Here is a 13839-nt window from a genome sequence, read left to right as displayed (position 1 = left end):
CCGTGAATTCCACCAAATCCTCATTTTTTCATGAATTCTCCATTTTGTATGCCTTTTCTTCATTTCTTCATTTCTTCATTTCTTCAATCCAATCTTTGCCTTCTAAGCCTGAAATCTTTTAATAAACACATCAAGGTATCGAATGGAATTAATAGAAATTAAATTTAGCAATTTAAGAGCCTAAAAAGTATGTTTTTAATCTTAAGCACAATTTAGGAAAAATTCACAAAATTATGCCATTTCATTGAATAAATGTGAGATAAGTTGATAAAATCTACTAAATTCAACACAAGATAAACTCTAAAATTGGGGTTTATCAATCTCACCACACTTAAACAATAGCATGTCCTCTGCTAAACTCAAGAAAGACACAAAAGGGATATCAACATTTATTCAATACAAACTATCTAGATGCAACCTATTTACATGTATGCAACTATTCTAGCTATCTAACTATCTATATGTATCTACATGGTTAAATTAATTCAAATTCCAAAAAAGCATGTATAAACATAAGGGCTAAAGCAACTAGAATCAAGTCAAATCCACAATTGAATTGAGTTGTTGAAAGGAATTTACAAACTTGCAAGATAAGAGATAATCACAGGTGGAAACATAAAATTGAGCAATCGAACCCCTCACCGGATGTGTGTACTCTGTAATCGCTCAAGTGTATAGGGTTGATTCACTCAATTCTCTTCTAATCTTGCTTTCTAAGATTTGTTTTTCATCTAACAATCAACAATTATTCAATGTATGCATACAAATATCATGAGAACTTTTCAAGGGTTATAACGGGGCTTGGGTAAAGGTAAGGATGCATATGGTCAAGTGAGCTTGAAATTTGAATCTTTGATTAACTTAAACTCTTACCTAACACATATAACAACCTATACAATTTAAATGCAAACATAACTACCCATTCTTCACTTTTTCACATATTCATGCATTCTTTTCAATTCACATCCCATATGCATTATTCTTATTACTTTTCTTGGGACATTTTGTCCCTTTTTTTATTATTATATACTTTTTCTTTTTTTTCTTATTTTTATTTTTCTTTTCTTGTTTTTTTAATAACATAATATATACAAAAAGATTAATGCATATGGTTCAATATTCAATGCATGAGTATGTACCCAACTTCCAAGATTTTTAATGAAAGCTCAAAAATATACTCTTATTTCAACCAATGTTTCGCAAATTTTCCACACTTGAATGATAAACACTCTCACTAGTCTAAGTTAATCAAAGATCCAAATTAAGGACATTTATTGTTTTTCGCTTAATAGTAGTGATGTGCTAAAATTCCTTTCTCCTGATGTTCTGATTATGTTCGCCTTGGTTTTCTCTTTGTAAATTCTGGCATTTTCATATACTTCCAGTCTCAAGCGCTCTAATTCTCCCAATTGTAACTTTCTCTCCACACCTGCCTTCTGCAGGCTCATATTGCACTCCGTTATTGCCCAATAGGCTTTATGCTCAATTTCAATAAGAAGATAGCAAGCTTTGTCGTAGACTAACTGAGATGGGCTCATTCCTATTAGTGTTTTGTATGCAGTTCGGTAGGCCCATAATGCATTTCTTAGCCTTGCACTCCAATCTTTCCTTTGGGGTTTTACCACCTTTTCCAAAATCCTCTTGATTTCACGGTTTGAAACCTCAACTAGGTCATTTGTCTGGGGGTGGTAGGCATAGCAACTTTATGGATTATGCCATACTTCCGAATCAACACCTCCAGTTTTTTGTAACAAAAGTGAGTGCCTTGGTCACTCAAGATTGCTCATGGTGACCCATAGAGACAACCAATATTGTTCCTTACGAAGGAAACAACAACATTAGCATCATTGGTTCGGGTTGGAATTGCTTCCATAGCTAACAATATGTACAAGAACCCATTTAAGTTTAGAAATGTCCCCATAAATTCAATACTCCATACATAAAAATTTTCGCAAAACAACATTAGATGTTGGGGCATTTCATCCCTTTGGGATGCATTTCTAGACTTTTGGCATTGATGGCAATTTTGGCGAAATTGATTTGCGTCGTTGAAAAATGTTGGCCACCGAAATCTGTAATCCAAAACCTTCTGGGCAGTTCTTTGAGGGCCAAAATGTCCTCACTCTCAGATGAGTGGCAAGATTGGAGAATGGATTGGAATTTGGATTCTGAAACACATCTTTTGATTACTTGGTCAGCTTCACACCTCTAACAAGTAAGAGTCATCCCAAATATAATACTTAGAATCACTCTTTAACTTGTTCTTTTGATGTTTGGAAAATTTTGGAGGGATGGTGTGAGCCACCAAGTAATTTGCTATTGGTGCAACCTAAGGAGTGTTAGGGGAAATTGCTCCCAAGGCATCCTGGTAGCCGTACGAGTTCCCACACTTCGTACAACTGAACCAGCAAGTACACTGGGTTGTCCAAGTAATACCTGGGCGAGTTAGGGTCGATCTCACAAGGATTGTGATTTGAAGCAAGCTATGGTTATCTTGTAGATCTTAGTCAAGTGAGTAGGAGATGTTGGTATGTTGTTTAAATGCACAAAAAGAATAACGAGATCTGAACTAGGTTGACCTATTTATAATGATAAGAAGATGATTAAGGCTTGGAGATGCTTTGTCCTTCTGGATTAACTCTGGTCTTACTGTCTTCTTCTATGGCAGGCTATATGTGATTGTCGCCAGTTGAGAGGATGCCAATGCTCCTCCAGATCTGAACCCCAGCATTAGTGTGGATCCATTCTGATTGAGGGTGAAGCTCCTGCAGTCCATTCTCCTTAATGATCCTACTCAAAACGCGACAGACAAGGTCGGATCTTCTGGATCAGAGAATGTTGTGCATTTAGGTTCTAGCCTCTACCATAGAGACCCTAATCTCCGGATACCTCGGCTGAACTGTTGTCTCGAGAAGTCCGCAATGAAGTCGTGGATTAGCCGTCTAAGAGATGTATAATCAAGCTAGTGGTTCAATGCTTTCCAGTTACGTATTCACACGAACCCAAGAAGAACACGGGTGGTTGTCAGGCATACGGTCTTAGAATGAAGAACGAAGATGATTATCATGGGTCATCCTATTCGTCAAGTTGATGAACAAAGATACATCTTAGAATTGAATCAAAAACAGATTGAAGAGAAACAATAATACTTTTATTAATCCATAAAACTTAGCAGGGCTCCTCCCCTCAACCTAGGAGGTTTAGAAACTCATGCTGATAGAAAATACAATGTGAAAATGAAATATGGTAGATCTCCTCTTGAAGATCGTGTAAAAGTTCTTTAAATACTAAGCTAATGATTAAGAATTACATAAGAAAGGGTAAAATAGTCTTTTAGTGCTAAAATCCACTTCTGGGGCCCACTTGGTGAGTGTTTGGGTTGAGCTTTGATGAGATCCACGTGCTAGGAGGCCTCTAGGGAGTTGAACACTGGCTAGGGGGTCCTCTTTGGGCATTTGGATGCTGGTCTCCTCCTTTGGGTGCTGGACACCTGGACTGAGGTAGATGCCTGACGTTGGACGCCAGTTTTGGGCCTTCAATTCTGAAACAAAGTATAAACTATTATATATTTCTGGAAAGCTCTGAAAGTTAGCTTTCCATAGCCATTGAGAACGCTCCATTTGGACTTCGGTAGATCCAGAAAAGCTCTTTCGAGTGAAAGAAGGTCAGATCCAGACAGCATCTGCAGTGCTTTCTCTGTCTCTGAATCAGACTTTCGCTCCAGCTCCTCAATTTCAGCCAGAAAATACCTGAAATTGCATAAAAATACACAAACTCAAAGTAGAATCCAAAAATGTAAATTTTACACTAAGACCTATGAAAACTTAATAAAACTTGAACAAAACATGCTAAAAACTATATGAAAATGATGCCAAAAAGCGTATAAAATATCTGCTCATCAGAACACCAAACTTAAACTGTTGGTTGTCCCTAAGCAACTAAAAATACAGTAGGATAAAAAGAAGAGTACGATACAATAAATCTCAGAGTTTCCAAGGAAGATCAGTTTCAATTAGATGAGCGAGACTTAGTAGCTTTATGCTTCTGAATAGTTTTGGCATCTCACTATCCATTGAAACTCAGAAGTGTTGGTCTCTTTAGGAACTTAGAATCTAGATGATATTATTGACTCTCCTAGTTTAGTTCTTTTTGATTCTTGAACACAACTTTTAGAGTCTTGGCCGTCACCCTAAGCACTTTTTTTTCCAGTATTACCATCGGATACATAAATGCCACAGACACTTTAACTGGGTGAACCCCTTAGGATTGTGATTCAGCTTTGCTAGAATCCCCAGATAGAGGTGTCCAGAGTTCTTAAGTATACTCTTAGGATCTTTGGATCCTTTTACCCTTGCCTTTTAGTTTAAAGGGTTATTGGCTTTTTGCTCTTGCCTTTTGGATTAAAGAGCTACTAACTTTTTTTATTTTTTTTTATTTTTTTTGCCATTATTTTTTTCGCATGGATATATAATTTTTTTTCTTTTGAAACATACTTTTTCTTTTTCTTTTTGTTGTTTTTTCTTGCTTCAAGAATCAATTTTTGAATTTTTCAGATTACCAATAATACTTTTCCTTTTTCATTATTCTTTCTAGAGCCAACATTCTAAAATTCCAACATCAAATATGCATTGTTTATTCATACATTCAGAAAACAAAAGCAATGCCACCACATCAAGCTAATTGAACTATTCTTATTATAAAATTAAAATTTATGTACCTCTCAATTCTTTTCAAATAAAATTTCATTTTTAAGCAAGGTGAGAGATATATGGAACATTTTACAACTTTAAGACATAAATGGAAATGATCATGCATTAAGAACAAGAGAATAGACAGAAAAATATAACAGAAAACAAAAAAATAACATAAGAAAAGGAGATTGAGAGAACGAATCCACCTTAATGGTGGCGGCTAGTAGTCCTTCTTGAGGACCCAATGTAGTGCTTGATCTCTTCAATGTCACTCTTTTGTCTTTGTTGTTCTTCCCTCATAACCCTTTGGTCTTCCTTTATGGCTTTTTGGTCTTTCCTTATGGCTTTTTGGTCTTCTCTTATTTCATTGAGGATGGTGGAATGCTCTTGATGCTCCAACCTCAATTGCTCCATGTTAGAGCTCAATTCTCCCATGGAAGTATGCGATTGATCCCAAAAGCTTTGAGGAGAAAAATATATCCCTTGAGGCATCTCAGGGATCTCATGCTGAGGTAGATGCACAGGCTCTTGTGCATGCTCTCTAGTTTGCTCCATCCTCTTCTTAGTGATGGGCTTGTCTTCCTCAATGAAGATGTCTCCTTCTATGACAATTCCAGCTGAATTGCATAGGTGACAGATGAGATGAGGGAAAGCTAGCCTTGCTTTGGTGGAAGGCTTCTCAGCTATCTTGTACAGTTCTTGAGAAATCACCTCATGTACATCCACCTCACTTCCAATCATGATGCAATGGATCATGATGGCTCTTTCAATGGTCACTTCTGACCAGTTCCTAGTGGGGATGATGGAACGTTGGATGAATTTCAACCATTCTCTAGCTCTGGGCTTGAGGTCAAGCCTTCTTAGTTGAATGGGCTTGCCTTGGAAATCCCTTTTCTAATGTGCTCTTTCCACACCAATGTCTGAGAGCACTTGATTCAGTCTTTAATTAAAGTTGACTCTCCTAGTATAAGGATGTGGGTCTCCTTGCATCAAAGGCAAGTTGAATGTCAACTTCACACTTTCCGAGCTAAAATCTAAGATTCTGCCTCAGACCATGGTGCTCCAATTCTTGGGATTTGGGTTCACACCAATGTCATGATTTTTTATGACCCATGCATTAGCATATAACTTTTGCACCATTAAGATCCCAACCTCTTGGATGGGATTAGTTAGGACTTGCCAACCTCTTCTCCGGATCTCTCTTCGGATTTTCGGATACTCATTCTTCTTGAGCTTGAAAGGGACCTCAGGAATCACCTTCTTCTCTGTCACGACTTCATAGAAGTGGTCTTGGTGGGCTTTGGTAATGAATCTCTCCATCTCCCAAGATTCAGAGGGTGGCGGCTACTGCCTTTCTTTTCTTCTTTCTAGATGGTTCTCCAACCTTGGGTGCCATAAGTTGTAATGGAAAGAAAAAAGCAACGCTTTTCTAACACCAAACTTAAAAGCTTTGCTCGTTCTCGAGCAAAAATAAAGAAAAGAAAAGAATAGAGTAGAAGAAGAAGAAAATAGATGGAGAAGGAGGGAGAAGGTAATTCGGCCAAGGGGGGTTTTGATGTGTATGAGAGATGTGTGAAGAAAGGTTAGAATGAGGGGTATTTATAGTAGTGGGCTAGGGTAGGTTTGGTCATGGGTGGGGTAAACGGGAGGGAAATTTGATTTTGAAGTAGGTGGGGGTTGGTGGGACTTATGATGGATTTGGGAAAGTGATATGGATGTGATTGGGCTAGGGTTTATAGGGAAGAGTTTATGGGGAAGTGTGAAAGAAAGAGAGAAGAAGTGGGGTAGGTAAAGATGCTGTGGGACCCACTGGTCCTGAGAGGTTACGGAATTCAGATTCGCTGCCCTCTGCATTGGCGTTGAATGCCCAGGGCTATGCATACTTTCACTCCTTTCTTACTTTCTTCTTCTTCATTCCCTTAACTTCTCATCCTTATTCTCTTTCATTCTATTTTTCTTATTGCATTTGCATACTTTCACTCATTGCATTTTAATTTTGTGCATGTTTTCATTTTCTTTTCTAAATTTGATACTTTTTCTTTGGTGTTGAATTTTTTGCTCAACTGTTGAATATCTCTTGCATTATTATGGTGCTTCATGACTTGTTTTATCCTGATTGGGTCATATTATTTAAGTCAATGCTAATCTTTTATGATACTTGTTTTCCTTTTGCATTGATATGAACTTATATTGTCTTTCATGACCCGCTCTCTCTTCCCCATTGTTGCAATTTTTGCACTATTGATATGCCAATTGCTTCTACTGTTTTCTCACTTGCATATTGTAGCTACCATGTAATTGAGACCCTCATTATTTGGCATTAACCTACCCATATTTTATTTGTTTTCCTATCTTTGTTTCTGGGTTACTTTTCTTCCTTTTCCTTTTTTTTTAGGATGGCCATCGAGAAGGGAAAGAAAAAGCTTCTCAATGGGATGACAGACAAGTCCATCTACACAATCTTTGGAGAAAAAGCGTCAGTTGGAGCCACCTGTCCACTTGCACATCTTTGCATGCACCGAGGACGGTGCAATCATTAAGTGTGGGGAGGTCGATACCGATCTCCATGGGTTAGTTACTTTCTTGTCTCAACACCAATGTTTAATTCTCTTTGTTAAATTAGTTGTTGCATTTGCATGTTTGATTGCATGTTTGTTAGATTTTGTGCATATTTTGCCACTACTTGGTTGGAGTGATAAGTTCTTTTTGAAGAAACTATCTTATAGAATTCCACTAATTTAAATTAAAATTTTTGTTAAACCTTGCTTGAAGAAATATATTTTGGAACATGGTTTAGAGCTCGAACACACAAAACCCAGTAAGATTTTGAGCCTATTCGATTGGTTGTATTTTATCAACCAATATTTTATTTTTGGTGTGTTTTTCTCTCTATAATTGTGATATTTGTCTTGCTTAATTCTATATTTTTATTATTTGATGTATGCATGCACTTATATGATTGAGGCCTTGTTTCACTGAGCTTACGCATATGGCCTTAACCTTTTCATTATCCTTTGTAAACCAATGTTGAGCCTACTTATCCCATTTGTTCTTTACTTTAGCACATCATTAACTCTAAGCGTAAAATAATAATGTTCTTAATTTGAATCCTTGGTTAGCTTAGACTAGTGAGAGTGTCCATGATTTAAGTGTGGGAAAGTTGGGTTTGGAAACATTTGGTTTGAGAATTTGGTGTTGTATATTCTTGTGAAAATGTGCAAAACAATAGTTAAGCATATATGCATGCATTCAATATCTTAATCCTATGCATTGAGAAAAACAAAAGAAAGGAAAAACATTAAAAAAACATAAAAAAAAGAGGAGAAAAAGAAAAGAAGAAGAGCAAATAATAAAAGGGGACAAAATGCCCCAAAGTAAATTGTGATAGCAATGCATATGTACTGTACTCAAAATCGGATGCATGAATATGTGGTAAACATAGTAAATGGGTAGTTAGATTTTGTATTGTGATTACATAGATTGTCTTAAGTTAGGTGGGAAATTTAAGTTAATTAAGGATTTAGATTTTAGTCCACTTGACCAAATACAATCCTACCTTGACCCTAACCCCATTATAACCCTTAAAATACCTCTTGATATGTGTTTCTGTGCATTGATTCTCTGTTGATTGGTAGAAGAAGAGAAAGTCTTAGAAAGCAAGGTTAGTAGAGAATTGAGAGAATGGAACCTTAAACACTTGAGTAATTAGAGTGTATACACTTTCAGTGAGGGTTCGATGCTCGATTCCTTGTTCCCGGCTTTCATGAGCTATCTTCTTTTACAAGTTTACTTGTACCTTATTTCATGATTTGAATTAGTGAGATCCAGTTCATATTTCTTCTTGAAGGATTTGTTTACTTTTAACCATGTACGTAAAAGCATTTTGCATTTTGCATTTAGTTGCATTCATATAGATAGGTTGCATTTCATACTTTCTACCATTCCTCTTCACTCTTTTGGTTCTCTTGAACTTAGCATGAGGACATGCTAATGTTTAAATGTGGAGGAATTTGATGCACCACTATTTTGTGGTACATCTTGTGCTTAATTGAGTGGATTTTATCCACTATTCTCACATTTATTTATAGAATTCGCATGTTTTACACTTTCCTTCCTAATTTTGTGCTATGATTGAAAACATGCTTCTTTGGCCTTAAATTTGGTATGTTTAATCCTCTCTTATTACCATTCGATGCCGTGATATGTCTGTTAAGTGTTCTCAGGGTTTATAGGGTAGGAATGGCTTAGAGGATGGAAAGAAAGCATGCAAAAGTGGAAGGAATACAAGAAATTGAAGGAATTGCTAAGCTGTCAAGCCTGACCTCTTCGTACTAAATCGGTCATAACTTGAGCTACAGAGGTCCGAATGAGGCGGTTCTAGTTGCGTTGGAAAGCTAACATCTGGAGCTTCAAAATGATATACAATTTCCCATACTTGCCATGCAGTTACGCAATGCGTACGCGTGGATGATGCGCACGCATGACCTTGAGAAAGTTCAGCGACGCGACGCGTGGGCGACGCGTACGCGTGACATAGCCACGTGCTGCACGTATCAAAAAATGCTGGGAGCAATTTCTGGGCTAGTTTTGGCCCAGTTTCGAGCCCGAAAACACAGATTAGAGGCTGCAGAGTGGGAGAATCAATCATACAACTTTCATTCACATAATTTTAGGTTTTAGATGTAGTTTCTAGAGAGAGAGGCTCTCTCCTCTCTCTAGGTTTTAGGATTCTTAGGTTTAGCTTTTTTCAATTTTAGATTTCTACTCTATTTCAATTTAGTTTCTCTTCTACTCTTATTTGTTCTAGCATTCTAGTTTATTTATTTCCTTTGTTGATTACTTTATGTTGCCACTTTGGTTTATGAATTCTCATGTTAGATTTGATTTCCCTTTTTAATGCAATTTGAGGTATTTCATATTTATTGTCCTTTCTTCATTTGCTATCATTAATGCTTGCAATTGGTTATTTAGATTTAATATTCCTTGCTAGTTTTCTCTATTTTTATGTTGCGCCTTCCAAGTGTTTGATTAAATGCTTGAAAGGATGTTAGAGTAGATTTTTCTCCTCTTGGCTTTGGTTGAGTAATTGGAGACTCTTGAGTTATCAAACTCTTTTGGTGATTGATAATTGAAAATTGCTAGTTGACTAGGACTTGAGGACTTAAATTGATTTATCCACTTGACTTTCCTTCATAGTTAGAGGTTGACTAAGTGGGAGCAATGGACAATTGATGTCACAAGTGAGGAAGATAATGAGGATAGGACTTCTAGTTCTCATTCCTTGCCAAGAGCTTTCTTAGCTATTAGTTTTATTCTTGTAATTTACATTCCTTGTTCCACAATTGAAAAACCCAAAAAGATACAATCCCATAACCAATAGTAACATACTTCCCTGCAATTCCTTGAGAGACGACCTGAGGTTTAATACTTCGGTTATTTTTATTGGGTTTACTTTAGTGACAAACAAATTAAATTTGATTGAGGTTTAATTGTCAGTTTAGATCTATACTTACAACGCGATTATTTTTGTGAAATTCTTTATCGACGATTTTTCTACCCGTCACGTACACATGACGAGTGTCACATGCTGCATTAAATAGAATTCATTGGGGGTGATTTCTGGGTTGCTTTTGACCCAATTTTAGGCCCGAAAACATAGATTAGAGGCTGCAGAGTGGAGCTGGAAGGGGGACTAACTTTTCATTCATACACAATTTGTAGGTTTAGATGTAGGTTTCTAGAGAGAGAGGCTCTCTCCTCTCTCTAGGTTTTAGGATTTTTAGTTTTATTTCTTCTCCAATTCAGATTTCTATTTTGCTTTAATTTAGTTTCTCTTCTACATTCTATTATTCTAGCATCTTAGTTTATTTTCTCTTGTTGATCTCTTTATTTTCCCAATTTAGTTTATGAACTCTTCATGTTAGATTCAATTTCCTTGTTAATGCAATTTGAGGTATTTCATGTTTATTGCTTCTTTCTTCATTTGTTGTTATTGATTCCTTGCAATTGTTAGTCTTAGATTTTACATTCTCTTATTACTTTTCTATGCTTTTATTTTGTGCCTTGCAAGTGTTTGATAAAATGCTTGGTTAGATTTTAAATTAGATTTTTGTATTCTTAGCTTGGATTGATTAATTTGGAGAGTCTTGAATTGTCAAAGTCTCTTGTTGGTTGGTGATTGAAAGTTCTAGTTGGCTTGAGCTTCACTAACTCTAGTCTTTGATTAGGACTTGTGAACTTAAGTTGATTTTCTCACTTGACTTTCCTTCAATTGTTAGAGGTTAACTAAGTGAGAGTAATTTGCAATTAGCATCACAATTGACAATGATAATGAGGACAGGAATTCCGATTCTCAACCCTTGCTAGGACTTTTCTTAGTTGTTAGTTATTTCCTTGTTATTTACATTCCTTGCTTATTAAACTCAAAACCCAAAAAGATACAATCTCATAACAAATAATAAACATACTTCCCTGCAATTCCTTGAGAGACGACCCGGGGTTTGAATACTTCGGTTAATTTTATTGGGTTGGTATTTGTGACAAACAATCTAAACGTTGATTGAGGTTTAATTGTCGGTTTAGAACTATACTTGCAACGCGATATTTTTGTGAAAATCTTTACCGACATTTTTCCTCCGTCAAGTTTTTGGCGCCGTTGCCGGAGAATTGCAAATGTGTGCCTTATTATTGGTTATTGTGAATATTGTGATTATGTTTGCCTTTTTGTTTCTTTGTTAGTTGTTTCTAGTTTTAGGAGTTTATTTTCATTATCTCTTATTAGTTTTTTTTCTTATTTTCTCTTGGAACTATGAATTCTCACCACTTTGGCTATAAGTTTAGTTCAAATTATGTTGTAGGAAACGGAAGCTACAATGAGAACATGCATCAAGGATGGAACAATCAAAGGTGGGAGGAGCCTCAAGCCTATGGACAACCATCTTGGCAACAACCTCCACCAACATACTATGAGCAACAACCATTCCATTATGCATACCAAGACAATGGTTATGGTGGACCTCTTTGTGACAATCAACAACTACCACCATATGCCTATGAACCCCCTCTTCAACATAGCTTTGAACCACAATACTCACAAGTCCCCTACTACCAAACACCTCCATATGATCCTAATCCTTATCCACCACACCAACCACCTTATGAGCCATATGAGCCATACTTAGAACCACCCCAATTGAAACCCAATTACTCCCAAGAACCACCACCTTAATATACACCACCTCCAATGTATGCGAACTTTCAACCACAAGATGAATTTTCCTTTCCACCACAACCCTCCATATGGGAATATCCATATCCATCAATCCAAGAGCAATATGATCCTAATTATGTTAGCCAAGCGGAACAAGAGCCACAGGATCAGTTTAAGGAAGCAATGGATCGACTTCAGGCAACCATCTACCAAATGGAGCGAGAGAAAGCCCGAAAAGCACACGAAGCTCTCATGGCTAACAAATCTCAACTTGAGAACAAGGGACTGGAGTGTGTTGTACAAGTGGAAAAGATAGAGAGTGTTGAACCGCCACATTCATATCATGATGAACCACCCTCCTATTATGAACCCCTTCTCCTAACCGATGAACCCTCATATCCACTCCAGTCTCCAATGGATGACAGCCTTGGTATTCTTCTTAAAGGGCAAAGAGAGATGCAAAGGATGATTCTAGAGTTCATAGCTACCTTGGCCGAGATAGTAGATAATTTAGCTTCCCAGCACTTTAACACTCAAACTACCCCCATGGCCGCATGTGAAGAATCTAATGAAGAACATAGCATGAAGGAGAAACTAAGAACTCCAGTGGAAAGTGAGGAATGTGGCTTTGTATGGAACAATTGGAGGAAGCCATAATTGTTGAAGAGGAAGAAGTGGTTGAAGACTTAGGAGATGCTGAACCTCTATGGGAATCTAGAGTTATAGAGTATTCCTCTATGAAGCTTGAAATTGATGTCAAAGAGGCTAGTGCACAACCTCCAAGGTATGTTTCTGATGACTGGAATTTTGATGGTATAGAATTCACAAAGGAAATCTCATTGCAAGTACAGTTTCTAAACCAACAGTAATCCTTCCATACAAAAGATTGTTTGTCACAAGTACAAACCCCTAAAAATAATAACCGAAGTATTCAAACCTCGGGTCGTTCTCCCTAGGAATTGCGATAAAGTATTCTTGTTATTGGTTATGAGGTATGTTTTGGGGTTTTTGAGGTAAGAGACAAGAAATATAAATGGCAAAGGGGATAAACTAACAACTAACAAAGCTCTTGGCAAGGCATGAGAACTAGAAGTCCTATCCTAGTTATCCTCCTCAATTGAGATAACAATTGTCCATTGTTCCCACTTAGTTAACCTCTAACCATGGAGGAAAGTCAAGTGGATGGATTAACTTGAGCCCACAAGTCCTAGCCAAATCTAGATAAAAGACTAGCTTTAGTAGCATTCAAATCAATTAGCAACTTCTAATTATCAATCAACAAAGGAATTAGATAACTCAAGAGTCACTAATTACTCCACATAGGCCAAGAGGAACAAAATCTATACTAAAATCCAACCAAGAATTTCATCAAACACATGGAAGGCATAAATGGAAAGTAAAAGGAATTAAACAACAACAAAGCAATTCAACAATAAAGGAATCATAAATTGCATTAAGAGAGAAATAGAAGAACAAAAGTGCATCAACGTAAAAGTAAAGAATTACAAGAATTAAATGCTAAACTAGAGAGAGGGAAGGTAGAAGAAGAAGAATTTGCAAAGGAAAAGTAAATCAAAGCATGAAATTAACCTAGATCTAAGAAATTCTAATCTAGATCTAACCTAATCCTAATTCTAGAGAGAAGTGAGAGTTTCTCTCTCTAAAAACTAACTTTCCTTCCAAAACTAAACTAAACTAAACTAATGTGACTAGATGTGTGATTCCTCTTCAGTCCTTGGGTTAAATAGCATCAAAGGTGAGTTGGATTTGGGCCTGGGAAGCCTAGAAATCGCCCCCAGCAGATTGCCTTTAAGTGAGTCACGTGCAAGCATCGACGCATACGCGTGACCTACAATTTCCTATCCACGCGTACGCGCCATGTACGCGTACACGTCGCCATGCGACGTCACAATCCATGCGTGCGCGTCAATCTCAGCA

General features: G+C 36.9%; 1 pseudogene; it reads left to right on the top strand.

The window, feature by feature from the left end:
* The first annotated feature begins 11571 nt into the window (after nucleotides 1–11571).
* On the top strand, nucleotides 11572–12558 carry LOC148548989 (uncharacterized; annotated as a pseudogene).
* Nucleotides 12559–13839: the final 1281 nt, after the last annotated feature.

The sequence above is a fragment of the Arachis ipaensis genome, chromosome B8, assembly GCF_059453495.1.
Source record: "Arachis ipaensis isolate K30076 ecotype BB chromosome B8, ASM5945349v1, whole genome shotgun sequence".
NCBI lineage: Eukaryota > Viridiplantae > Streptophyta > Magnoliopsida > Fabales > Fabaceae > Arachis > Arachis ipaensis.
Note: the sequence above shows the minus strand (reverse complement) of the source record. Positions and strands in the feature narration are given on the sequence as shown.